General features: G+C 44.0%; 1 protein-coding gene across 11 annotated transcripts in view; it reads left to right on the plus strand.

Annotated features, from left to right (window-relative positions):
- LOC307196476 (uncharacterized protein) overlaps positions 1-25396 on the plus strand; it is a 403273-nt gene that overhangs the window by 318096 nt on the left and 59781 nt on the right. For 4 of the 11 annotated variants that reach the window (XR_013831145.1, XR_013831147.1, XR_013831148.1 and 1 more), the window contains 2 exons: positions 13923-14066; positions 14989-15150. The gene's annotated coding sequence lies outside the window, so the exon portion shown is untranslated. Of the gene's footprint in view, positions 1-13922; positions 14067-14988; positions 15151-19937; positions 19980-20003; positions 21057-25396 lie in introns of those variants that run through there. The other 7 variants (XR_013831146.1, XR_013831149.1, XR_013831152.1 and 4 more) reach the window with 6 other exon arrangements.

Raw genomic sequence — 25396 nt, forward strand, 5'->3', positions numbered from 1 at the left:
ATTATGTATTCAGAAATAGTCAATCACATGAGTGATACCTGCTGTGCCTTTTCCATCAGAGATTAAGGTCATTCATTGCCCATTGGGAACACTAAGTCAAAGAAAACACATTTCCAAGACAACAAGGAATGGCCTGCAGGTAACAGGAACCCCACCCCTCAGAACCTGACGAGGGGCGAGTACTGTTTCGAGTGTGTGTGGAGAGAGGAGAGCGAATCATCCTTTACAGACTACGGTCTGTAACCACGTTTGCAAATCAAAGGAGTTCTGGACAGGGGCAAGGGTCTCATTTGCAGCTTTTTAACGAGGTATGAATAATGGCAAAGCAATTCTATAGTGGACGTGCACATGAGATAGAGGTTTAATTACTGACTGAGCTTGTCTTAGGCGTGGTGCCGTTGGTTTTGTTTATTAAGAAATTAAACAAAGCTGTGAAAGCACCTTTTTGAAACTCACGTGCGTCATCCACCATAGTGAATGCAGTTATAGCTTTTGAGATGCTCTGGGGAAGAAATGAAAATCTGCACAAACTGAAGGACTGCAGGAGCAGAGGTGCTGTGGAGCTCACAAGCCAGCATCTGTCCGAGGCACTCATGTCTGTCCCTGCATCTGGAGGCTGCAGAATCCAACCAGGCACGCGTGTTGCTAAAATCCTCAAGCCTCAAGTGGAGACACGCTGTGTGGTCTCCTTCTCCTCATTTGTTATGGTCACAAAACCACCCTGCAGTTGACCATAGTTCACTGCAGCTGGTGGCCCTCAGGAAGGGCCAGGAACAGGAAGAGCAAGAGTTATGGGAGATGGTAGCATATTGATTATGTGTAATGTTAGTTTGGAGTCCAGTCAAACTGTTTGGAAATATATCAGCTTTTAAACGTACACCTTACCTTCTCTGCCTGGATTCCGGTAATATCCAACTTTTTACTGAAGTATAGTTGATGTACAACACAATAAGGTTACAGGTGCGCGATACACAATTTTTAAGAGTTATATTTCAACAATATCCAACTTTTAAAACTCAAGGAGTTAATTTCTTCATAGATCTACATGTATTCTTATGCATCATGCAGTGGAAATGGTAGACAAAACAGAGGACTCTTAAAGGGGGACCAGATCACCATCACAGAGATGAGTCCTCGAATCACAGCAATACACCAGGGTTCATTGGAACCACTTATTCCCTTAGCGTTGTGGTTTAGAAAAGCTAATTACCTTGAATTTATGGGCTGGAAGGAGCAGAAGGAACTTAACCACAGAAAAGCACTGTCAGCCTCACCTGGTTTCAGGACTGAAGGGTGTTTCCAGAACGGGACTGTTGATGAGGGACCCAGACTCTGGGAAGTCTTGCCTTTTTTAGTCATGTTTAGTGGGTTAAATCCTTTCTGTGACCCTGATGAACCCAGAATCCCAGAATTTCTGAGTTGCAATTTCTTGCTGTTTATAGTTGTGTAAACACTTAAAATTTATATAGCAAATTCCTTCTTAGTAGAATAACTGGACCCAATCTGTTCTGAAAGGGTTAATCAAACTCTAAAATGGCAAGAATTCTTTCCATGTTTATATAGAGGACTATACTCTTTACCACAGTATTACTATTCATTACTACTGGAGGTCTAGTCTGGTCCTGGACCACCCCAGAATATCTTAATGATGAATACAATGAATAAATGCACAGCAGGTCCCAGAGACGTACACATGAGTCTTGCTCTAAGAACAGCTGACCTGGAAATTCATTTAACCGCTATTAGGTTGGACAAAAATTCTGAGCAATGGATCTTCTAAGAGCCTCCTTTGAATTGTGTTTGAAAACAGTTGAGAGATGCCTCCCAGAAATAAGAAACCTGGAAATGTCTTAGGATACAGCTTCAAAACAAAGTTCTTCCTGGGTATATATCTATTATTTAAAGCGATATATCTATCTATCTATATCTCAACTGTTATATGTATACAACTTATATGTATAAAACTTAACTGCTGAACATGAGGGGATCAGAATGTGCCGCCCCAAAACAGGCCACCACTTTGGCGTGAAGGTTATTTTGAGCTGAAGATAACTGAGAATCAACAGATGCAGGAAGAGTCCTCTGCCTGCCCTCATCTGCCCGATGCAGGGCATAGCTTTCCCTTGATGAGGTTGTGGTTTATATAAACAGATCTTACTAAAATAATTTGCACCCTTCATCAGTTCTCCCATATATTTCCTAGTCACTTCCGTATGATTTATCATCCCTGAAAGCCCAAGCCCCCCCACTTTTTTTTTGTCAAAATGGCATATAAGACCCTGAATACAGCCACTTCCTTGAGTTTCACTTCTTTTCTGTGAACTCCCAGGCACGTAAATATTAATAATTGTGTGCCTTTTCTCCTGTTCATCTCTTCTCTTAGTTTAATTTGCAGGCTCCCAAGCAATAACCCAAGAGTGTGGAGGAAAAGTTTTTCCTTCCCGACAACAGCCTCTGGTAAATCGGAGTCTAGGGAGCCTGCCTACAAGATCCCAGGTTGACATTTGCACTGACACCCTCAGAGTGTTTCACTGACCGAAATTTTCCAAGAAGACAGGAAAACCAGCTGACATTTTTTGAGTGCCCACTTCTCGTCAATCACTGTGTTCCTAAATGTACCAAAGCCTTCACAATAGGTCTCATTTTACAAAGTAGGTCTTCCTTTCTTAGTTTACACGTGAGGAGATGGAAGCTTAGGGAGTCTCAAGAAATTGCTGAAGGACACCCAGGCTTCCCTTTCTGCTTAGCTCCCGCTCTTTCTGTGGCCCCTCTTGTCCCCGTGACATACAAATATTGTCTTAAATTATACAATTAAAACGAAAACACTCCCAAGCCAAGTTCCTGCAGAATCTTCTCTTGGTTTGCATTTCGGCACCATGAGTTTTTAATGCAACCGAAAAGTCTTCCATCTGCTTTCATTTAAGAAGCTGACTATCCTGTACTGTGAATTTACATATCTGTTCCCTCTGTGATTTCATAACTTCCTAGTGAATAATGCATTAAGCCTGTGCAGTCTCCTGTGACTGCCGGATGAAACTCGCGATGCTGCCTTCATGTCCATTTCTCCTGTGATAGTGAGGGATATCCTATCCCCCATCCCCCCTCCAGAACAAATTTCTGGCTGGTGAAATAAAAAAAGAACACTCTCCAAAATCCACAGTACTTTCACACTGCTTGTCACAGCCGACAGACACCTGCCCGCCCGGCTATTAACTTTCTGCCACGGAACAGCAGTTCCATATATCCAGGTCTTTCTTGAATTATTTTTCCCCTGGGATAAGGTTTCTTGATAATAGTTGAAGACATAAGGACACACGAATCTTAGGTGCACTTGCGTGCATTGATTTCTCTGCTCATCAATCCCATTTCTGGCATTTCACCGTACAGCATATGCTTCTGTCTCAGAAATCTCTACAATTAAGGGGAACATACCTCTTCAAGAAGACATGACACATAAAACCTCACTTACTTAAATTTTTTATTTTATTTATTTTTGGTACGCGGGCCTCTCACTGTTGTGGCCTCTCCCGTTGCGGAGCACAGGCTCCGGACGCGCAGGCTCAGCGGCCATGGCTCACGGGCCCAGCCGCTCCGCGGCATGTGGGATCTTCCCGGACCGGGGCACGAACCCGTGTCCCCTGCATCGGCCACTGCGCCACCAGGGAAGCCCTCACTTACTTGAATTTTATCCACATAGGCAAAATATATTTTGGTTTAATTAGAGCTCCTTTGAAGGGTAGTAATAGATGTTAATTTAGCTGTATTTTTAGCTGTGGGTCATCATTAAATGTAACAGAATTTGGGAGAATTAACCAGCTTCAAGGAAGGAGTTTGGCATTGAAATGGTTCAGAGTTTCTATTGCATCAAGGGTGAGTATTCATGGCAGGTGGAGTGAGCCTGGGGATGCACTGAGACCCAAGCAAGGGGCAAAATCTGTGGGAACAGGTGCTGAGACAGGCCTGGCTGAAAGCACACGTTCAATGGGACGGCAAAGGCCTGGATTCCCCATGTGAGGCTCAGTTACAGCTCAGGCCATGGATTCTCCGAGATCAGACTGTGGAGGATGCTGCCCAGTCAGTGGAACAGAAGGACATCGGAAAAAATACAGCCACACGCCGGTGTTCAGGGTCTGTCACTGTAGAAGAAAAGCACGTGGGGTGTGTGTGTGTGTGTGTGACGTGTAGCGTGTGCTGTGTGCATGTGCATATGTAGGGGTGGTTTGGATATATGCACACGTAGTGTGTGGTGTGCACCTGTTAGTGAGGGAATTGTGTGTGAGGTGTGCATATGTGTGCGTGGTGGTGTGTGTGTAGTGTGTGGCGTGCAGTGTGGTGTGCATGAGTGTGTGTGTGGTATGTTGTGTGGAGTATATGTGTGTGAGTGTGGGGTACGCATGGGGTGTGTGTGTGTGTGTGTGTGTGTGAGAGAGAGAGAGAGAGAGGGAGAGAGAACGCCACCTTTAGAACTGGGCTAGTGAAGTGTCTGTATTTTAGGGCACCTTCGTTAAAATGTCTAAGTCACTGAAGTGTCCGGGACAAGCTATGGCTGGCAGTGCCAGCGGGCTAAGGCATTTCAAATTTGAAAAGAGACCGTGTCCCCATTTCTCCCCCTTGGGAGACTATCTCTTGCATAGGGTGAGCCAGATGCCCTCTGGGACTACACGTACGGGGTCATCTCAGAACCTTGTATCCAGCTTCTGATTCTAGGAGGTGGCCTGGTACACAGATTATTGTCACTGGTCAGGCAACATGTCTTTCACGGGATTGCATGATATTGGGCTGTTAAAATGATGCTGACATGCCAACTTCGGGTGAGCCCAGTTGTCTCCGTGTCCAGGAAGCCCATCAAAAGAGGTTGCCAGGGGCCCTGCACTTCAGTGGCAGCCCCGGTGTGTGAGATTTTCAAAGGTTGAAAGGGAAGACCTACTGGATGGGGATATTTGAGTAAGATCAGGAGGAAGCGGTGGAGTAGATTATTCCAATACCTTGGGCAGAATGTCCAGGCAGAAGATAAAAACAGTGCAAAGGTCCTGAGGCAGGAGGATGCTTGGTGTATCTGAGTAAAAGCAGAGGCCACCACAGCTGAGCAGGATGAAGGAGGGACATGGCAGCCGAGGGGACCGAGAGGCGGAGGAGGGGCCGGGTCATTCAGGTCATTGTACTCTGAAGGAGCTGGGGAGGAATTTGGGGGCTTTGAGCAGAGGATTAATTTAATGTGACAACTTTTAAAGGGTGTTTTGAGGCCTATGGTTGTAAGAGATCTAAGGTGGGAATAGAGATCTATTGCAATAATTCACGTAAGGAAGGGTAATGGCCCAGAGCTGGGTGATAGTGGAGGGTCTGATGAGACATTGTCAGACTCTGGACGTTTGTGACAACAAAACAATTGTGTTTCGGTGGGCGGGAGATGGACAGGAAGGTTTTTGCTGCTCCAGAAACGTATTTATTAGGCAAGCCACTGCATTTCCTCATTAGTCAGATGTGGGCTAGGTTAGGACTGTTCCCAGCTGGTTTAGTGGTTCTGTAAATTTAGGCTTGATTTTATTAAGCATTCATAAATCAAGCAGTAATTAAGTGTTTATTGTGTGACAGGAAGTGTCCATATGCTGGGGCTCTAGAATAAAACAAGGCAGGAAAATTCTCAGGACAGAGCAGTTTGGTGGAAGAACCAAGAACAATAAGAGAATATAAGACCGAGGTGTGAACAGCTGCCGTCGAGCAGACTGGGGCAGCGATGAACAGGCGCAAGGGGCCCTCGGAGCATGCGCACCACGGCGCCTGGACCACGCCCTCCTCCCTCGCGCTCCGGCCCCGCCCACGTAGCTGCAAGAGGCCCTACGATTCCAGGTCCTGGATTTCAGTCCGATGAGGTAAGGGAAAATCACTATTTAAAACGAAAACAGACAGAGAATTTGCAGCCCGTTTTCACAGGGAGTAGGATGTCTGCCTGCTTTGGAAGTTGCCAGATACAGGTCACCGACCCTGTCAATTCTACCATTTCAAGAAAAGCCTATTCAACCTGAAATCTGGAGCTAATTTATACATTTGGGATGGAGAAAATATCCTTATATGCACTAGAATAACTCCTCAGTAAGATAACGTCACTGCAAATGTTTCCAGAGGATAAAATTAAGACCAGAAGCCCAGTTCTTGTCTTCCTGACAGTTCATCAGACTTACGTTGTTACCACAGGACTGGCTCAGGGCTAGTTAATTAGTGCGGAATATTTGGAGAGATGGATACACGCAAGTCCCACGTGGTGCAACTGCTCTCTCCACCGACGCCTCTGAGTTTCTATTCGCTGAGACAAGAGTGAGTACCTCACAGGGAGGCTGACTATGGCAGGAGGAGGAACCGGGTCTCACAGGGCAGCTGAGTGTCCCCTCCTGACACGATTGCCGTGTCCCAGAGCTTCCCAGGGCCACCAGGAGAACCAAGGTCTCTGGGACCTGTTACTTAGAAAACCACAGCTGCTCTCACGCACTGGTGTCAGAGGGGCTTTTGAAAGGAACATTGGATCAGAAAAAGGGAAGACAGCGACTTCCTAATGGACTAAATGCTGGAGCCGAGGGCAAACGCTCTCTGATGCTGCATCACTTCCATCGCCTCCGTCCTCACGAGACCAATGCTGCATGTCATGTTTCTTAATGAGGGGTTCGAACCGGCTCTGCTTCTGCTAGCTCAGCCGGAGCTCCCCACCTGGCCCCTGGGACCCCACTGTGTGCCGGTCACTGGGCATGCTCAGAAGACAGGACATTAGGGCACGCTGCCTGGAGAAAGCCCAGACCTCCGAGGCAGCGTATGTTTTTTCACTGACTGCATCGCGCTGGGCTGCTGGACTCGTGAAGTTGCACATCCTCTTGCCCTTGCCTGCTCCGCGGGGAGATGCAGCGATGTCTCTGCAAAACAGACCTAGAAGCAATATGCATGAAATAAAAAGAGCGAGCGAGGTGGATTTGCCCGAGGCTAGAACAGAGCAGACACGCTCCGTGAAGGTGTCTGCTTCTGCATCAGGCAGCTGTCTGTTCAGCACCAAGTAATCACCTGACATTTTTATGCTGTGGTCACTTATGCCCGTGTGCTCGTCGGGGTTTCCTGAAAGAGCCAGGGACAGCAGGAGGTAAGAGAAACGAAAACAAGGGGCAGGAAAAATGAAACAAGTCTCAGGAAGCTACAGCAGGAACATCCGGAAGCAAGATGCTCAAGATGGGGAAATCACGTTAAAGTAGAAGTTGTCTCTTTCTGCCCTGACCGCAGAGCTGCTGGTTTCCCCTGCGCGCCTGCGTGCACACACACACATGCACACACACGGCAAAACAACGTGCCAGGTTAACCCCATTCAGTTGTCTGCAGCACTCGTACATTTTAACGGAGGTCACTTGCTTGTCTGCAAGTTCAGGAACGTTGATTAGCATAATCAAGCTCTCATGCACAGACAGCCTGAAAAAAGGTAATAAAAACAGCACCTATTTCTTAATTGGAGAAGATAGTGCTGTGAGGGCAAAAAATAAACACTGTGCCTGTGACGGGTTTTGTGGGGCAGGAGGAAGGATGTGTTAGCTGTGAAGGTTTCTCTAGACCTTGGAAGTCACGGGTGGGGAGTTTAAGTATTAGCTCTTGGAACGTGGGAGACGTCTACTTCGTCATGTTTCCAAGACAGAGATGTGAACATTTTCAGAGCTTGACTGTTGTTTGTCGTGTGTGTGTGTGTGTGTGTGTCCTTTATCAACACTTAGTAGTATTTTAGGGGAAGAGGGGCAAACAGTGTTCAACATGGCACTCTGACTCTACTTCACTTAGAAATCTGGAAGTGTTTTTCTCAAATAGATTTTGTTTTCTGCAATGAAGTTTTTCTTATCATCAGTGCAAATTTCAGAGCTTCACTGGAAAGCCTTCACAGAAAAGGAAGCAGCGTCACACCAGGACTGTTGCGTGGTCTTCTCTGTTGAGTGATGGCCGAGTGACTTAAGGCTGAGAGTTGGGGTCTCCGTCTTACCCTCCTTATTCTGCCCTTCAGAATGGAAAGTGGCGGTTATGAGTTCCGTGTGCAGTGCACATGTCTGCCTTTGTATCTGTGGCCCAGCCTTACCTACATCCACCCACCTCCGTCTTCAGGGGGTAAATCCACCAAACGATGGCTTCTCAGGCCCATTTTCTAATGTTCCCCAACTCAGGAAATAGGAAGAGAGGGTGACACATTTTCCAGTCAGAGAGCTAAGGCTTCTGTTCTACCAACACCGATCACCAAAGTTCCTCTTGAAATTCATGTAATGGGCTAGGCTTTTTCTACCCTTCATATTTACAACGTTGGTGACATGAGTCCAGACATGAACAGTGGTTCTCAGTGAGGAGGTGGGCAAGACTTCACCCCCATGGTCAGGAGGTTTCAAAGCCACCTGGATGGCATTTCCTAAATTACACATCCTTTTACTGAAATGTTCATGTATTTCCTTGAGGCTACATCTCAGCCCTCCCCTCCCCAGGAAACAATCACTGTCTTCTTGGGAGCTATGCGTACTGGTGACGAGTGGTCCCCCCTCAGATAATAGACCCATGAGCAGTGAATACACACAAATGTCTCTAGAGTAGCAACCCCTGTGATTACATACGAGGCATTTAATGCTATAAATATGATTTAAACAACTTGTTCTCTTCATCAATAATGTGGCAATAATGATGTGTAACTTATAGGATTACTGCATTAAATGATACACTAAATATAGCGTGTTTGGCATGTAATGTGGTCAATGCACATTAGCTATTTTTTTTTTTTAGGAGAAAAGATGGAAACCCACAAATGTGAAAGAGCGTTGGGGTATGTCATCTAGTTCAGGTCAGCAAATATTTACCAATTAAGTGCCAGGTACTAGGGATACAAAGGTAAGATTTTGCTCACTTCCTCAAGGTCCTTGCATTCCGTGGGAGAGACCCTTGCACGGAAGGGTGGTCATAACTGAGTGTTACGTGGCACACGGGCTGCTAGAGGTATGCATAGGGTGCCCAGTAGCAAGAGGAGATGGGAATAATTCAGCTGGGGTGGAACTGTGGGTTTAGGAAAGATTTCTAGGTAGAGACAACATTTACTTCTGGTGTTAAAGCAGGTTGGAGGCTGAGTATTAAGGGGAGAGAGTTTGAACATCACATTGAAAGGAGACAAAACAGGCAGGCACACACTAGTATTGTACTCTTTTTAAAAAGAATTTATTGGAGTAGAGTTGATTTACAATACTGTGTTACTTTCAGGTGTACAGAAAAGTGATTCAGTATACATATATATATATATATATATTCACTCTTCTTCATATTCTTTACCCATATTTATTACAGAATACTGAGTAGAAATCCCTGTGCTGTATAGTAGTTCCTTGTTGGCTATCAATTTTATATATAGTGGTATGTGTGTGTTAATCCCAAGCTCCTAATTTATCCCGCCCCCGACGTTTCCCCTTTGGTAACCATAAGTTTGTTTTTGAAACCTGTGAGTGTGTTTCTGTTTTGTAAATAAGTTCATTTGTATCATATTTTTAAAATTAGATTCCACATATAAGTGATATCATGTGATACTTGTCTTTCTCTGTCTGACTTACTTCACTTAGTATGATCATCTCCAGGTCCATCCATGTTGCTGCAAATGGTATTATTTTGTTCTTTTTTATGGCTGAGTAATATTCCATTGTATATATGCACCATATCTTCTTTATCCATTCCTCTGTCGATGGACATTGTTTTTGTTTTGATCTGTGGTTTGAAGACTCAGGAGGCCAGCGTTTGTGAAGGGTGTAGAAGACCTTGTGGAGAGGAACTATTTTAACTGGAGAACCAGGAATCTGCATTTCGAGAACAAAGTGTGAAGGCTTTGCTAGCCTCTTTTTTTGCACTTAGCGCCTTAACATCGTCATATTTTCTCTGACGTCAAGTTGTCATCCTCAGTAATTTGGGGGAAACTCCTTTGGGAAAGCACCTTAAATGTCATCACCTTTTGAGTCTTTTGGAGCTATTCCATATTCCCGTTCTGAATTTCCACAATCTCTTCCGTGACCTCATCTTTCACTTTCCTGCTCTGCACTTGTGTGTCTCCGTCTTCCCCATTTCAATTCCGTGTACCCCAGCCAGGTAACCCCTGTCCAGATTTCATTTGCCTCTCCTCTTCTGGGTTGTAGGTAAGCCCTGTACTCATTGCCAGAGTAACGTCGTTGATTTTCTCACCACTTCTCCACAGCTTCCTACTGTTTGTTCCTTGCCGACCGTCAACCCTATATGATGCACACAGCCTACTTTCTTTGATGCTAGAATTCAAGGCACTGATGGTTGAAGGCACTAAACTAACCATTGGATTTGCCACAGATGTACCATGTGGTCCATTATTCTGCAGATACTTAACGCTGTGCATGATAAAATTTTACTTTTCTACTAATCTTATTTGACTGAAGATCTTCGTTTTTATCACTAGCTGAAAACCCATCAAAATATTTCTTAGTGGAAGCTGACAAAATCCTTGTACATCTGTTCACTGTCTTAACTTTAAGCCTATGTTAAATACATCTGCTCCCAATTTGCTAAGAGCCTTCATCCATTCCAGTGGATTCTTCCCTCTTTGCTGACCCCTGTCCTTTGCTACTTCCCACATACATATATAAGTATGTTCAAATGTCTTTTATTTTATTTTATTTATTTATTTTTTGCTGTACGCGGGCCTCTCACTGTTGTGGCCTCTCCCGTTGCGGAGCACAGGCTCTGGATGCGCAGGCTCAGCGGCCATGGCTCACGGGCCCAGCCGCTCCGCGGCATGTGGGATCTTCCCGGGCCGGGGCACGTGTCCCCTGCATCGGCAGGCAGACTCTCAACCACTGTGCCACCAGGGAAGTCCCAAATGTCTTTTATCTTAAATACACACACTTCCCTGTACCCCGGTCATGCGGAAGCCATCCCAAACTCTGTGTAATCTTCCAGCCTTTGCTCCTGTGTCTCCCTTTGCCTGAAATTCAATCCCTTGCGTCATCTGGGTATTACATCATCAATCGTTTGAGATGCTGTCTCTTAGGTGAAGACTGTTTTTCCCCTCACTAATGGCGAGGTCAGGTGCTCCCACTGCATTCTCCCATAGCCCCTTGGGTTCGCCTCCACGATAACCCCTCTTTCCTAAGTGTTTGCTTGGTTCACCTCCACGATAGCCCCTCTTTCCTAAGTGTTTGCTTTTGTGCGTATTCCAGTCTCCGAGCTGCTCCTCAGCTAACACAGTGTTTGCTGTCTACCCGTCATTGTATAAAATAGCCCGGGGCATAGCAAGACTCAGTGGAGTGGAGGAGTGATGAATGCATAAACGAATGAACCACGAGGCTGCTTACCTGTGCCCTTCCCCCCCCCCCCCCCGAAGGCCTAAGTTCTTTGTTGAAAAGCCACGGGGGGAAGCACCAAGAAAGCGGTCCTTTTTTTCCCTTTCTTGCAAGAAGTAAGGAAATTGATTACATTAGCAGTAGGTTACAGTATAAGGACAAGCTACATAGATATACACGCATACATCATCAATTTGGGAGCACTTACACTGCCACGTATGTCACGAGTTTGAGAGAAAATTCGTCACCAGATTGAGAGAAAAAGCAACATCACCAACCTGGGAGAATTTGCATCACCAGGTTGGGAAAACAAGGAACATATAAAGAGATAGCGCATACATCACCAATTTAAGAGAACTTCATCCGGATGCAAGCAATGCTGAGAAGTCCCTGGAACAGCAATCTGGAATCCCAACTGGGAAGGTCCACTCCACGGGTGAGACTTCAGTGTCGCCCCAAGGAATCCTGCTTTTTCGCCAAGCCGCAAGCTGGTAATCACCGGCTTACGTGCGAACGTGCAGCTCTGGCTATTAAGTTCAATGCTTGTATTTCTAATCATAAGTCTCAGAACGTTCGCGGATCCCTGGGAACTGGCCAGATTCCCAGGGCCCAGGAAGCTTCGCGACTAACTCCCCTTGCTGGTTCTCAAGACCTGCTGGCTTACTCCCTTCTTTGTGAGTTGAGAAGAGCGGTCCTTTTGCAAAGGCTCTGGAGCAAGTGTTTCTCGACAGAGGCCGTAGGGTTTGGGCTGAAGAGGCTGGTTTCGCGTAGCTATTGTATTCTCCTCTCTGGCCTGTTACCTGTTCGCTCTAGCTGATGGGGAAGCATGAGGCTGCAAACTGAGAACGACTGTCAGCTTCAGTGATTTCAGAAAAGACTTCCTTCTTACTAACCAATCTGTGTTTTTAATAATAACACAAGTACATTTTATATGTGTGAGTGGCACAAAGTCTGCGGTTACTGAAAGGTGGTTTTAGCTGTACCCTATAACCACATTTGGAAAGAGGGCAAAAAGCCATAATGATATCCCAGCTGGGAAGCTTTCACCTTCTTATCTGAGACCTCAGTAGCAAAGTGGAGCTCGGAGAATTTATGTATGTTTCCAGGAAGAATGAAATGATGTTTAGCCTCGAAAAAATGTATCTTAAAACACCTTGAGAATTCAAGGACCCAAATAGATACTCACTAGCAGAAAGAATCTTGAGAAGCAGTTATGCTGCTTAAAAAGTACAAAACCCTGCATTATAGTATGCAGTAAGTTGGAGAGTAAGTTTAAAATTTTTAGGGTAATAAAAAGCTGATGTAGCTGCCGTTTGCACATGTCCAGGCTTTGTTTTCGGGATAGTGAGGTAATATCATCGTACCACAAAGCACAGGAAAGACCACAACAAAACTTCTGCATCAGGGGACACAAGAGATCTGGGGACCCATAACCAAAAAAGAGGGATGATTTGCAACATGAATATAAATTTTTAAAGCCCCAAACTGTGTATTGGGCAGTTAACTAAATACCCAAGGCATATATGATTATTTCTGTCAGTGTTTAATGCCAGGAAAATATTCACAGAGGTCAACAGAGAATTTTAACCATGAAAAATTAATGATACATATTTTTACATGACATAGCCTCTGAGGCTTTCGTAATATTGAGGAATTAGTGATCTGGGTAAGCAATGATATATTTCTAGCCACCCTTTTTTGTTGTTGTTGTTGCGGTACGCGGGCCTCTCACTGCTGTGGCCTCTCCCGCTGCGGAGCACAGGCTCCGGACGCGCAGGCTCAGCGGCCATGGCTCACGGGCCCAGCCGCTCTCGCGGCATGTGGGATCTTCCCGGACCGGGACACGAACCCGCGTCCCCTGCATCGGCAGGCGGACTCTCAACCACTGCACCACCAGGGAAGCCCTAAGCTGCGGTGTTTGATACGTCAGGTGTATTAAATGCATTTCGCCTTAGGATATTTTCAACGTACGATGCGCTCATTGTGACATAAGCCTATCGGTCGAGGGAGATCCGTATTGTGGGGGTGGCCTGAATGCCTGGAAGAGAACCAGCTGCCCACCAGGGTCAGCAGCCTGTGGGGGTTAGATGAGGGGAAAATAAAATTCTATCGTATTTGAGCCATTTGCATTTTGAGTCTGTTTATTAGAACTGTCTAGCCTCCATTAACTAATACAAGTGACCTGGGGACATCCAGTTTGCATCACTGGAGGAAGGGAGAGTGCATCATGGGGAAGAGTGATGAACATTTTAAGCCCATTGAGTTGGGAACCAATTTTAAACACTGGATTTCCAGGACTTCTGATCCTGTCACACTTGAAAAAGTTTCTCTCTAGCAAAAGCTTGTGTCTGGACTTTAAAATTAAAAAAAAAAAAAAAAAGTTGCTAACCAGTCTACTGCTCTGAGACGTAACTGTTCCCAAACTCAGGTTCAGCCTTCAATTATCCCTTCCACACAGAAGCTTCCCTTCTCCGCCTTTGCCCAAACTTGCTATCAAAGAACCCTTGCCTTACTTCAATATTTCTAATTAACCTTATCTCAGCGTTTCCCTGGGTGGTTTAATCTGTTGCTCAAATATTCTTCTTACAGAAATACAGTTAACCTGTGGCCACACAGCAATGTGACTGAGCAACTGTTGCCTGGCCTGACAACCTGAGGCGAGACTGTCTGGAACGGAACTCAGACGGAAGACTGCTTGTCTGGATGGTTTGCGTAAACGCTCTGCTCCCAGAGGTACGTGGACTGAGATTTTTCTTATACTCTTCCCTTTGCTCGCAGTACAGGAATTTAATGCCTGTCCTGATGCAGGTCTGTTTACCAACTCTCATAGGTTTAGACATTTAGATCAACAAGAAAAAATGGTACAAACAGCTTACTGCTCTTTTCAAAATCGAATAAACTGAATAATATTTTTATTCAAATAGTTAAAATGTTCCAGTGCATACACAGCAGAAAATGTGGTGCTTTAACTTTTGATGGAAATGAATTCATGCCGCGCTATTAAGATGTGTTTCCAAAATAACCAATGTGCCACGGTAACTTCATGAACATACAGCTTCTAATGATCGCCTGTAGAATAAGACTATGTATTCTTTTACTACTATGAGTTTTATTTAGGTGATAGTAATTATTCTGGCTATCGTTAGATATGATCGTCCCATTTATTCTGGTATTCTTTGTTACTTTATTGAAATATCAAAAAAATTCTTCAGAAATGATCCAGAGAAGGGTAATAACATCTTTGATGTATGTCTACCCATCAGTCAACAGCTATGTACTGAGAGCTTTTTATGAGATGAACAGGAGAAGGATGTTTGAAGACCTCTGGGATGGATAATATATACCACTTAGAGGTTCAGGCAGAAGCAGATTTAATACATAAATTAGATGCTTGTAAGAGAGTTGAGATGATGAAATGATGAACGTTCCAGACTGAGCCTCCAGAATTTTACTACTAGAAAAATTCCCCAGACTGCCTTGCCAGTGGAGCCTCTGCCTCTGCCACAAGCAGGGGTCGGGGGGGCGTGGAGCTGCTCCGGCAGCCTCCAGGATGATACAGCCTTACCTGAGTCCCAGGTGTGGCTCCAGGGCCAGTTGTGCGCCTCATGTCCCAGCACTCACCTTCCCACTGTTCTGAATTGTGGTCCCTATGCAGGTACATCTAACTGGGGAACCTAAACGTATCCAAAACACCTGGCCACAAGGAAGTATAAGTGTAGATTTTAGCTTTCAAGCCTTTGCATAACAGGAAGGCACACTGACGAAAGCTGAAACGCGCGTGACCAGCCAAGTTACAAAGCTATTGTACGGAATAAAGGTAAGTTAACTGTCAATTGAAATAGAACATAATATAGGAAATACAGATGCTGTGAAAACACCTAAGGGCAGCATCAAAACCAGACTTGGAAGGATGGCTGGTGAAGACTTCCTCTTAGAAGTGGTAGCTGAGCTAAGCCCTGGCAAAAGAGAAAACTGAGTGTGCCCGGTGAATGGACCTCTAGCTGGTCCCATCCACTCGCCGGTTAAGGGGCTCAGGCAGGAACCTTGAAAAGAGCTAGTTAAGCAGAAGCCAGATTGCATTGGTCTTTGTAAGCCAAGTTAAGGAGTTTGCTCTTTTTGCTAATAAAATGAAGCATTCAAGAATTTAAGAAAGGGAATGACATATGCAGATTTCCGTTTTAAAAAGTCCACGTTGACAGTGAAATTTTCCAAACGGATTGGAGAGAGGCAACCCCGGAGTTAGGAATACAGGTTGGTTGCAGAGGCTGGAAGTAGGTTCACAGAATTGATGATGGAAAGAGTGGACAGGTTTGAGAGCTGTTAATAACCAATGTTTGGTATTTGGTTTTAGGTTAGTTGAGAGAATAAGAGAGAGCATTTCTATCTATTTATCTATATAAAATATGTTATACTATAACTATAAAATTATAACATATTACACTATCATAAAATTGTGTACTGTATTACACATAAATAATACTGTAACATATAGTAATGTATATTATAATAAGTCATGCTACAGTATACTTTTTTGGCAAGACAGTGCATGGCAGTGCCATTTACTGAAAAAGGCAGCACCAGACATGACGTTTACGTGGGTACAATGACTTTATAAGGCTTATGGGGCACCCAGGCAGATATCCAAGGAGAAGTGGAATGGAAGCTCAGGAGAACGTTCTCGAGTGGCCGCAGAGATTCAGGAATTACCGTCGTATCAATGGCAGTTGTAGCAATAGGAGTGGATGGGTTGTGTAGGAAAGGCGGCAGAATAGGAAGAGAAGAGAGACTAGGATAGAACCCAGAAGAACAGAGATGGTGAAAGGACTGGAAAAAAGTAGAAATTCCTTTAACAAATGAGATGCAGGTAACCGAAAAAGGAAGAGGAAAAGCTGCAATTGTGGTAATGGACATTATGGGAAGAAAACGTTTTAATGAGAGAGAAATAATGATTCAAATCTCCCGAGAGATTAAAAAACATGGTCCTTTGAGTTATCAACAAGGCAGCTCTTGGCAAGTTTGACGGGATAATGAGAGCAGAAATGGGTGTTCAGAGGGCTGAGGTGTGAGTGAAAAGAGGTGGCAACAGGACTTTTTGCCAATTATTTCGAGAGATTTGACAGAAAAGGAGAGAAAAGAATGAAGTAATTGGGGAGGTTAGGAGATGAAGGGGTTGTGTGTCATTTTATTTTAAGTTGAAAGAGACTTGAGAACATTTAAGTTTTATTGCAAAGTCGCCAATTGAGAACAATATATTGAAATTAAAAAAAGATTTCCTGCTGCAGTTCTGACATATCGAGAGCTTAGAAGTTGTCACTCCTACCCTTACAATAAGAAAAAATGAAACGAATTAGAAAGCAGTGACTTTCTTGGATCCAACAAGAATTGAGATCTCAGGGCAGTCAACCTCCGCCCCCCCGCCCCCCGCCCCAAGTCTGGAGAGATAGTTGAACCCAGAGTCCCAGTCAAGGTCTACTTACCTGGAACAGGAGCTGTTGGACCATAAACTGGCGGGAATACTTCCACGGCTGTTCTGCTGAATTGCCGGGCCTGCGTGTGGACTCGGGAAGTGAGAAGCTCACAGACCTCCATCTTGGGGGTCTCCCACACGTCCGTGGATTCTACCTCCAGGAACTTATCAGATTTTCATGGTGAAGGGCTGAGTAAGATCCCCTCCAGGCTTTGGCAGGAGGAGGAAGAGTTCTCCACAACAAGGACCTACTTTTGGGAAAAGACCTCACTGGAGCCTCACCTGCCCAGGGGATGGCATTTCTGACTCCAGACCTCTCTTCCTTCCCTTTCTCATCTCGGGTGGAGGGTGAGAGACACTTGTGAAGCCCACGGGACCAATTAAAATCTGAGATTCATTCATAATGGAACAGTTCCCCTCCCCACCCATTATCACCCCATCCACCATTCTCCAATATAAGAGTGGATTACAGCTGAAAAAGCTGCAAGATGCAGACTCAGCTAAGGAGGCCTTCTCACAGAAGCCCCCAAACGACACAGGAGAAGAAAACAAGATGCTTAAGGAATTGGAAGACTCTGGCACCTACAACTAAAAATACATTAAGTACAGCCCAACTCTTATCCAGATTAACATAAAACCTCATAACAGAGGACTGTTCATCTCAGTTTCTAGCTGGCTTTTCACAACAACAGCAACAAAAGCAGAAGGCATGATAAAATGCAAGGAAAAGCAGAGACTAAAGAGACAAAACAAGCATCAGAACCGAACTCAGACATGAAACAAATGATCATGCGGGGAATTTTAGAATAACTATGATGAATATATTAAGGACTCTAATGGAAAAATTAGACAACATGTAAGACCAGATGGATAGCACTAAGCAGAGAGATGGAAGTCCTAAGACAGAATCAAAAGGAAATGCTAGAAATTAATGAGAGAAAAAAAGCTTGAAGATAGGTCAATAAGAATGTCCCCAAAGGAGATGGAAAGGGGAAAAAGAATGAATAAAACTGGAACAAAGCACTCAAGAACTGTGGAGTACTTTCAAAAGGTATAACAAATATATAATTGTAATACCAGAAAGAGATGAAAGAAAGTGTGGAAGAAAAGAGACATTGGCAGTGATAATGGCCAAGAATTTTCCAAAATCAATGACAGACACCAAACCAGAGATCCAGGAATCATGAATAACACCAAGCAGGATAAATACCAAGAAGAAGGGACGGAGAGAAGATAGAATGATTTCTGGACATGGCGGTGGGTGTGAACCAGATTACAGGGGAGGTCCTAGACATGAGCGTAAGTGTCAGTTCCCATTGTATTGGGGTTGGAGGACAAGACCCATGTGGATCCAGGAGTCGTGCTTAGTGTTGAAAAGTCCAGGTGATATCAGCCTGAGGCTGGGGCTCCCCCCCGCTGCTCCCCTTCCTCCTCTTCCTCCTTCTTTGGTAGCAGAAATAATTCTGACTGTGTGGTCAGGCTTAGGAGAGAGAGAGGGAGTTTTCTGGTTCAAGAATTATGGGGAAGTTTTATTGAGTACTGAGGCTCCTTTGAAGGAGAAAACTTTATATTCATCATTCTGTGATCGCTATTGCTGGATGTCCGAGGTCTGTCTACAGTTGGATGGAGACACAGGACTTCAGGATTCATCAAGGGAGTTCTCGTCGGTCAAACAGTCCAGGTAGTGGCAGAAATTCTGTGTGAAACAGTCTCTTCACTTCCCACCCCCATCTGCCCTGACCCCAGCCTTGTCCTCCTGGGCCTTTAGCATGTGTGCTCCCTCCTTTCATCCCTCGTAGTATTTATTCATTCTTCTCATGCAACACAGTTTGCAGGATCCAGTTGCTTCTCATATCCTTTAGGAGAACAAAATATGGTGTAAAAATAAATGTACAAATAAATCAATAATACGCATGATTTACAATAACACTTGCCCGACTTGCATGCCTTCCCTCTCCTTCTGTACTGTAACCGTGGTGGTGCGTATAAAGTAACCGCCTGTGGACGGATGTGGAAATGTTATTTCATTTTCTGGTGTTGCCCCTCATCGTGCAGCCAGTCTTCTCACGTTTGGCAGCCAGCTGAAAAGGGACCAATGTAATAACGATCTAAGAAAGAAGACTTGCTTTGATACTTAGCGTCTAAGTTCAGAATAGGACTTACAGTGGGTGAGGATAGACTGGAAACGCAACACACACACACACACACACACACACACACACAGAACCCAGTGCACCACTGAATAATCCAGCCAGGGGTGCAGGAGGGCATTTTGGGGGAGAAGAATGCAGTTGGAAGCAGTAGGGGTAGGTACCCCCCTATGCTCATATCTTGACATGAGAGAGCTGAACAGCAAAATAGAACGCTGCCCAGTGCTTCGGAGAACCTAGGAGGGCAGGGGACTTGCCATCCGCCCTGCAGACCGCAGGCTCACAAATGTGACCGTCTAGCCACCAAGGCACAGAGCAGGCGCCAAAGCCCCAGAGCTTCCCTGGCTCCTTGGGAAGCCAGGGATGGAAGACAATCTGTAAACTTCCCTGGGGCCTCAGCAGAGCCCTGAGCCAGCTGAGAGACAGAAGTGTCTTACCAGGAGCTAAGACAAGGTCACCAGGTAGGAACATGGGAAAATGCATCCAAAAATGGGGCGCGAATGGCCTGTCAGGGACACAGGAGCAAAACTCATTACAACTTGAAGTAAAGGCAATGCTGCCTGCCAGGGAAACAAGGCAGGGGTGGTGGGGGTCAGACAGGCTGCAGAGCCACCTGGAAGGAGCCCGCCTGCCCCTGAGCGTAGAGTTCAGGCTGGCGGAGGGAGCCCCTCAGGGCACCAGGGAGGGAAGTCAGGCTCTGGTGATCTAATCGTGGAAGGAATATCCCCTAAACCCCGAGATGGTATATGAGTGAGAAGTCAGGCACTCAGAGGAGGGGGTTACATGGGGAAGGGCCTGCAGCAGGAGGGTTCATTGGTTCCGTCTTGGGAGCTGCAGGCCACATCCTTTCATTCTGTACTTCAGCTGGATCTAACGTGGGTTTGTAAATCACTGCATCATAAAATAAAAGCTGATGATCTAATTAATTGTTTTTATGCACCGGCGATAGCGTAACCATATGCTGTAGAAAGGCTTTCTTTTACGTAGAGACAGGTAACGGTCATCCTCGGGAATTACCAGTATTGAGTGACTGTCATCCTCGGGAATTACCAGTATTGAGTGACTGTCATCCTCGGGAATTACCAGTATTGAGTGACTGTCATCCTCGGGAATTACCAACACTGAGCGCCTTTCTTCTATCTTTCCTGCTGGCTTCGCACAGTCCTCGGAGCCGATCACGCTTCTGTCAGGATGCTTCCAGAAACAGCTAAACATGGATGGACCTAGAGACTGTCATACTGAGCGACGTAAGTCAGACAGAGCTAGACAAATATCATACGATATCACTTATATGTGGAATCTAAAAAAGGGTACAAATGTACTTATCTACAAAACAGAAAGAGAGTCACAGATGTAGAAAACAAACTTATGGTGACCAGGGTTTAACCGGAGGGGGGGATAAATTGGGAGATGGGGACTGACATATACACACTGCCATATAGAAAAAGATAACTAATAAGGACCTCCTGTACAGTACACGGAACTCTACTCAATACTCTGTAGTGACCTGTATGGGAAAAGAATCTAGAAGAGAGTGGATACATGTATATGCATAACTGATTCACTTTGCTGTACCCCTGAAACTAACACAACATTGTAAATCAACTGTATTCCAGGAAAAATTTAAAAACCAGCGAAACGACACAGCAAGAACCTTGCTTTCCTTTTCTTTAATAGGCAGCTCCTTCTCAGGACAGCATGTCAGAATTTCATGGCTCTTAAGTTTTCCTCAGTCTTCCTTTACCTGAGCTGATTCTTCACTTCTGCCTTTATGCGGTCAGGTTCAGATCTGCCCACAGTGTGATGATTAATGGCTACATAAAAGCGCAACCCGAGTGGGAATTTGCCTGAAAGTATTGTTCTGAAGTGGTTGCGAAACAAATCAGAATTGCCTCCAGGACTCTTAGAGGGAGGATGGATCAGGCCTGAGCAATGTTACCCTCACCTACCAGGTAAAAACCCCTTTATTTCAGGAAACCTGACTCTCGTTAATTCTTTAATTCTCTCCTCTCTCCCTTTCTCCCATTCACTCCTGCAGCTTTTGCTCTATTGGAAACATGCTTGTCTTCATTTGCTTATATCTTCCGGTCCCAGGAGCATAGTAGGTACGTGCGTATTTGCTGTATGAATAAATGATGAATCTACCCATCCTGATGACAGAGTCTTTTAATAATTTGTCACATCTACAAAGAAATTTGCAGCTTAGTCCAAAGGCAAACATGGCTAGTTAATAAAGATAATATCTGGCAGCACAGAAATACTATTAAATTAAAAATAAGCTTAGAATGATTTTTGTGATGAGTTACATTCTCGAAATTAGAATGCGTTTTGTAACTTCTCCTTTCCAACGACGTGAGCACTTTGGCTGAGTACCTCTAGTTCTGTTGAGTTTCGTTGCTACACGTTGTTCTTTAGAGAGTTTTTAATTAGTTTTAATTTGGAAAAAGAACATTTTTGTGTTCTGTGATGAAAACTGTCAAAATAATATGAATAAAGAATATTCTTCATTTGTACTCACGTGGAAATTCATGATTACACTCATCTAATCTGTAAATAATTTTTCCCCTATGTCACTTTCTAATTATTTTGTACAAAGTTTTACTCACATTGGTAATGATTATGACACGTCACTTGCAAGTTTATTTGGCATCTTTACTGCGTGTTTTGCAGTGGACTCTCCTTCCCATCATATTAATTTATTTGGCGTAACAAAAGCATGTGGACGATTCCACCATCTTGTAACTTTGTGCTGTTGGGAGATTATTATGTAATGTATGTTATGAAAAATAATAACCTAATAATGTCTTAGGAGTTACTGCTGAAGGTCAGGGCACACTTTTGACAAAAGGGAACTTGGGAGAGGAGGTGGAGCTTCTTTTCTCTTCCTGCTCTACTGACTTGCCTGCAATGCTGAAATTCATAAGGTGTCTTACAAGACTGTCCCGCGAGATTCGCAATCAGTTATTCTTGGTGTCAAGCAACGATCAGCCGGTAGCGTTGCCTTATATTTGCTCTCCCTCCTTCTCTGTCTCAGTCATCTTTGCTGTCCTTCTGCTTCCCCATAATTTCATTTCACAATATATTAGTAGCATATAAGCTTTTGTGCTTATATATATACAGAATTTTAAGAAAAAATTTTCTAAATTGCTTCTGGGGTTTCTGGAATCTGATAAGATTTAAAGACACTAATGACTCTATTTCCAGTAGTAACGAGAGCACCGATAGCTCATGGCATGGTCCGGCAACAGAGATACAAAGTATCACTGTTGAAGACTCTTAGTCAGACAGCCACAGGAAATAAGAATGTCATTGAACATGTATATGACACTTTTGAACATTTTTACCAAATTAACAAGTATAATGAGGTTGGCTAGTTACTCCTAAGGTCACTGGACAAAGTGGGGAAAGAAAGCGGTGGGGTGAGGTATTTGAATACCCAGCTCAAGTACCACAAAAAATGACCTGAAAGCGTCTGTGACTACCCTGAAAGAGACCTTCATCTCCTGTAGCTGCTGGGCTGGGATTATTGAAAATCAAACTCAGAATCTCATCCTGCAAAAGGCTGAATTACAATGCTAGTTGAGAAACCCCTGCATTCTCTCTGTAGCCTCCAGGGCAGGCACAGAATTCAGCAAACATCCCTTGAACAAAAATGAAATACGTGTTCGAGGCTATTCAAGTTTCCGTTTTTTTTCCTCCAGTCCCATTTGGCTGCTTCAAGTTTTGTTTGTTTCCTTTCCCCCGACCTGGGGCTTTTCGGGACCTGCCTGATTCATACAGCTCCTGTCTACCACTGGCAAATGGCCCCGGATGGCAGGAGAGCTAACAGCATCTCACTCACAGCTCCCCTGGGAAGGCTTCTCCTCTCTGGGATTGTATTTCATCCAGTCTTCTTCAATCCCGTCACTATCCCAAGCCTTTAAAATTAGACAATTTCTGTAAATTATCTGTTTTTTCCCTAAAGTTTGCAGAGGTGACCTTGCCTTGTGCAACCCACTCTAGGCTACCTAGAAGTGGAATCCTTCACTAAAACTTTTTTCTTAAGCTTTAACTAGATCAGGTCTCTGAATGCTGACTAGGAAAATAACTTTGGGGTACTATTAGCCTAGTTCTGAAAGTTTTCCTCTAAATATAACTTTCTTTTAAGTATTAAGGGCATCTATTAATAACCTATCTCTTCATTACCAAAATTATTAATTAGGTTTAGCCGGACAGATCCTTCTTTTTTTCCTTCTTTCCTGCTTTCTGCTGCTTCCATGCCAGTTTGGGCCTTTTATCATGGAAAACATACATGAAATAACTTCCTAACAACCCTCCTAGCCGTTAACTTACGTCCCTTGTCGCCATGAGTTTTCAAACCCAGCTTTATATTTAGTTCAGCTGAAGACAGAAAGATTCATTAGGACACATTGGAGAAGAGAAAGATTTTTAGCCAAAAGAAAAGATGTTTCAATGTCATATATTTTCCAACATTTCAAGAAATGTTCTTGGAAGCTGTCGTACTGCTGAGTGCAAAATTTGGGGACCAATTGAAGGTAATCATGAGAAATAAAATTTCTGGTAATAATAATAATAATAGAGCTCTTAGGAGAAAGGAAACCTCCCAAAGAAGACCTCACAAGATGCTGATTCTGCCACGAAATGAAGCTTTGCACTCCTTGTTACCGGAATTGTTCCCTGAAGGTTAAACTGTCCATGTCACGTATGTGGCTTTGACTAGAGAGTCACACCAGTTAATCCCTAGGAATTTTTCCCATCTAATATTTTATGACTTAATTAGACACAGGGTAGTGCTAAAGAAAGACAAGGGATTGGACCAGTTGGTGGTGGGAAAGAAGGGAGCAGGGAGAAACAGAAGCCTCTTCAAAAATGCAGAGATTTGTTGAATATATAATACTTACATTTGTAAATATATATTTCATGTTTATTTAATATATACAAATATGTGTGAATGCAGGTGTATGTATGTGTGCGTATATATGAGCATGTATATCAACACACACATATATAACTGTACATATATACATACCTTACATTTTATTTTTATATGGAAAAGAGCTCGGGGTTTATACATTATTATGTAACCTGCTTTTCCCACTCAATACATAGTGTCTCCACGTCATTACATATTTTTCCATAACCTGATTTTAGTGGCCGTGGAATACTTTATTGTATTGAATTTGCCATAACTTATTAGACAAGCCTCCCTTAATTGGACATTTGGTTTATGTCTAATTTTTACTTTTTAAGGAAAGGTAAAAATTGATGGACTTTATAGAGATCTTTATCCATCCAGAAAGTTTGCTATTATAGTACAGAGTGTCATGTGCAAACGGCATTGCCCAAGTGGATAACAATGGAGTGTTTTTCACACCTCACTAGTAATTTTTTAAACAGATTATTTGAAAAAGGAATAATTCTTTTGAATAACACGTAAATGGCAGGCGCTGTGAGATCTGGTTCCCTCGAGACACACCAGATTGCGCACACGGTTGAGTGATTAAAGCGATGACGCGATAGCCTGTATGTTCCCTTCGGGAGGAAATGATACTCAGGGATGAAAAGTGTATGCTATTCTTCTACTCACTTAGCATTTACAAAAGCACTTGCTCTACGAAAAGATTTCTAAATGTAAATTATCTTACCTCATTCTCATGAAACTATATTATCACCAATGAAAACAGAGTTTCCTACAAACTTATTCCCCTGGCTTAACATGGCATGGAAGTGCTGATGAGTGAAAAGCTAAAAGCTAAAACTGTTCCTTTTTTGAGTTGGTGCTTCCCTAGTACCTGCCTGATCTTCAGCAGTTTTGTTACTCTACAGATTCGATCACATAACCCTCCCTAAGGCTGATTAGCAGAGCTAAGATCGTTCTAAAGAAATTAAGAATTGAATCATAACTACAGTGCAGAAACCCATTGTCTTACTTCCCATTTCTTACAAACAGAATCTGAGGCAGGAATTCTTGAGTAAGCAATTTTGGACAGGGGGAGTGAGAGAAGCAAGAGAGGAAGAATAAATGTTAGGAGAATATGCTGTTAGCTGGAGACAAGCCTCCCACTTAGCCTCCGAAAGGCTGTGCAGAATTGGTCCAACCTTGAGTCAAGGTCAAGCACTGGCAAGTGGCTTCTTTAGGGATGAGGGAGGGGACAGAAATGTCACCAGTGAGGTGGGTCCTAGTCAGCAGAAGAGGGCTTCCCAGAGCTATTAGCAGCAGCCAGCCCCCAAGCTTACCTGGATGGGGTACCAAGAGCGCCTACTAAGGTCCAAAACTTGCATCACTTTGATCCACTTCCATCTGACATTGAGTTTATGTCATCCAGATCCTGCCTCTTTAGGACTCTGGTTTGTCATAACTTTTGGAAAACTTAAACGAAGAGGATTGCTGGGACCATTACTGCACTACTGAGGCCGTAATGCATATTCTTATCAAATTCCTCTGC

The sequence above is a fragment of the Stenella coeruleoalba genome (genome assembly GCF_951394435.1).
Source record: "Stenella coeruleoalba genome assembly, chromosome: 13".
NCBI classification, from domain to species: domain Eukaryota; kingdom Metazoa; phylum Chordata; class Mammalia; order Artiodactyla; family Delphinidae; genus Stenella; species Stenella coeruleoalba.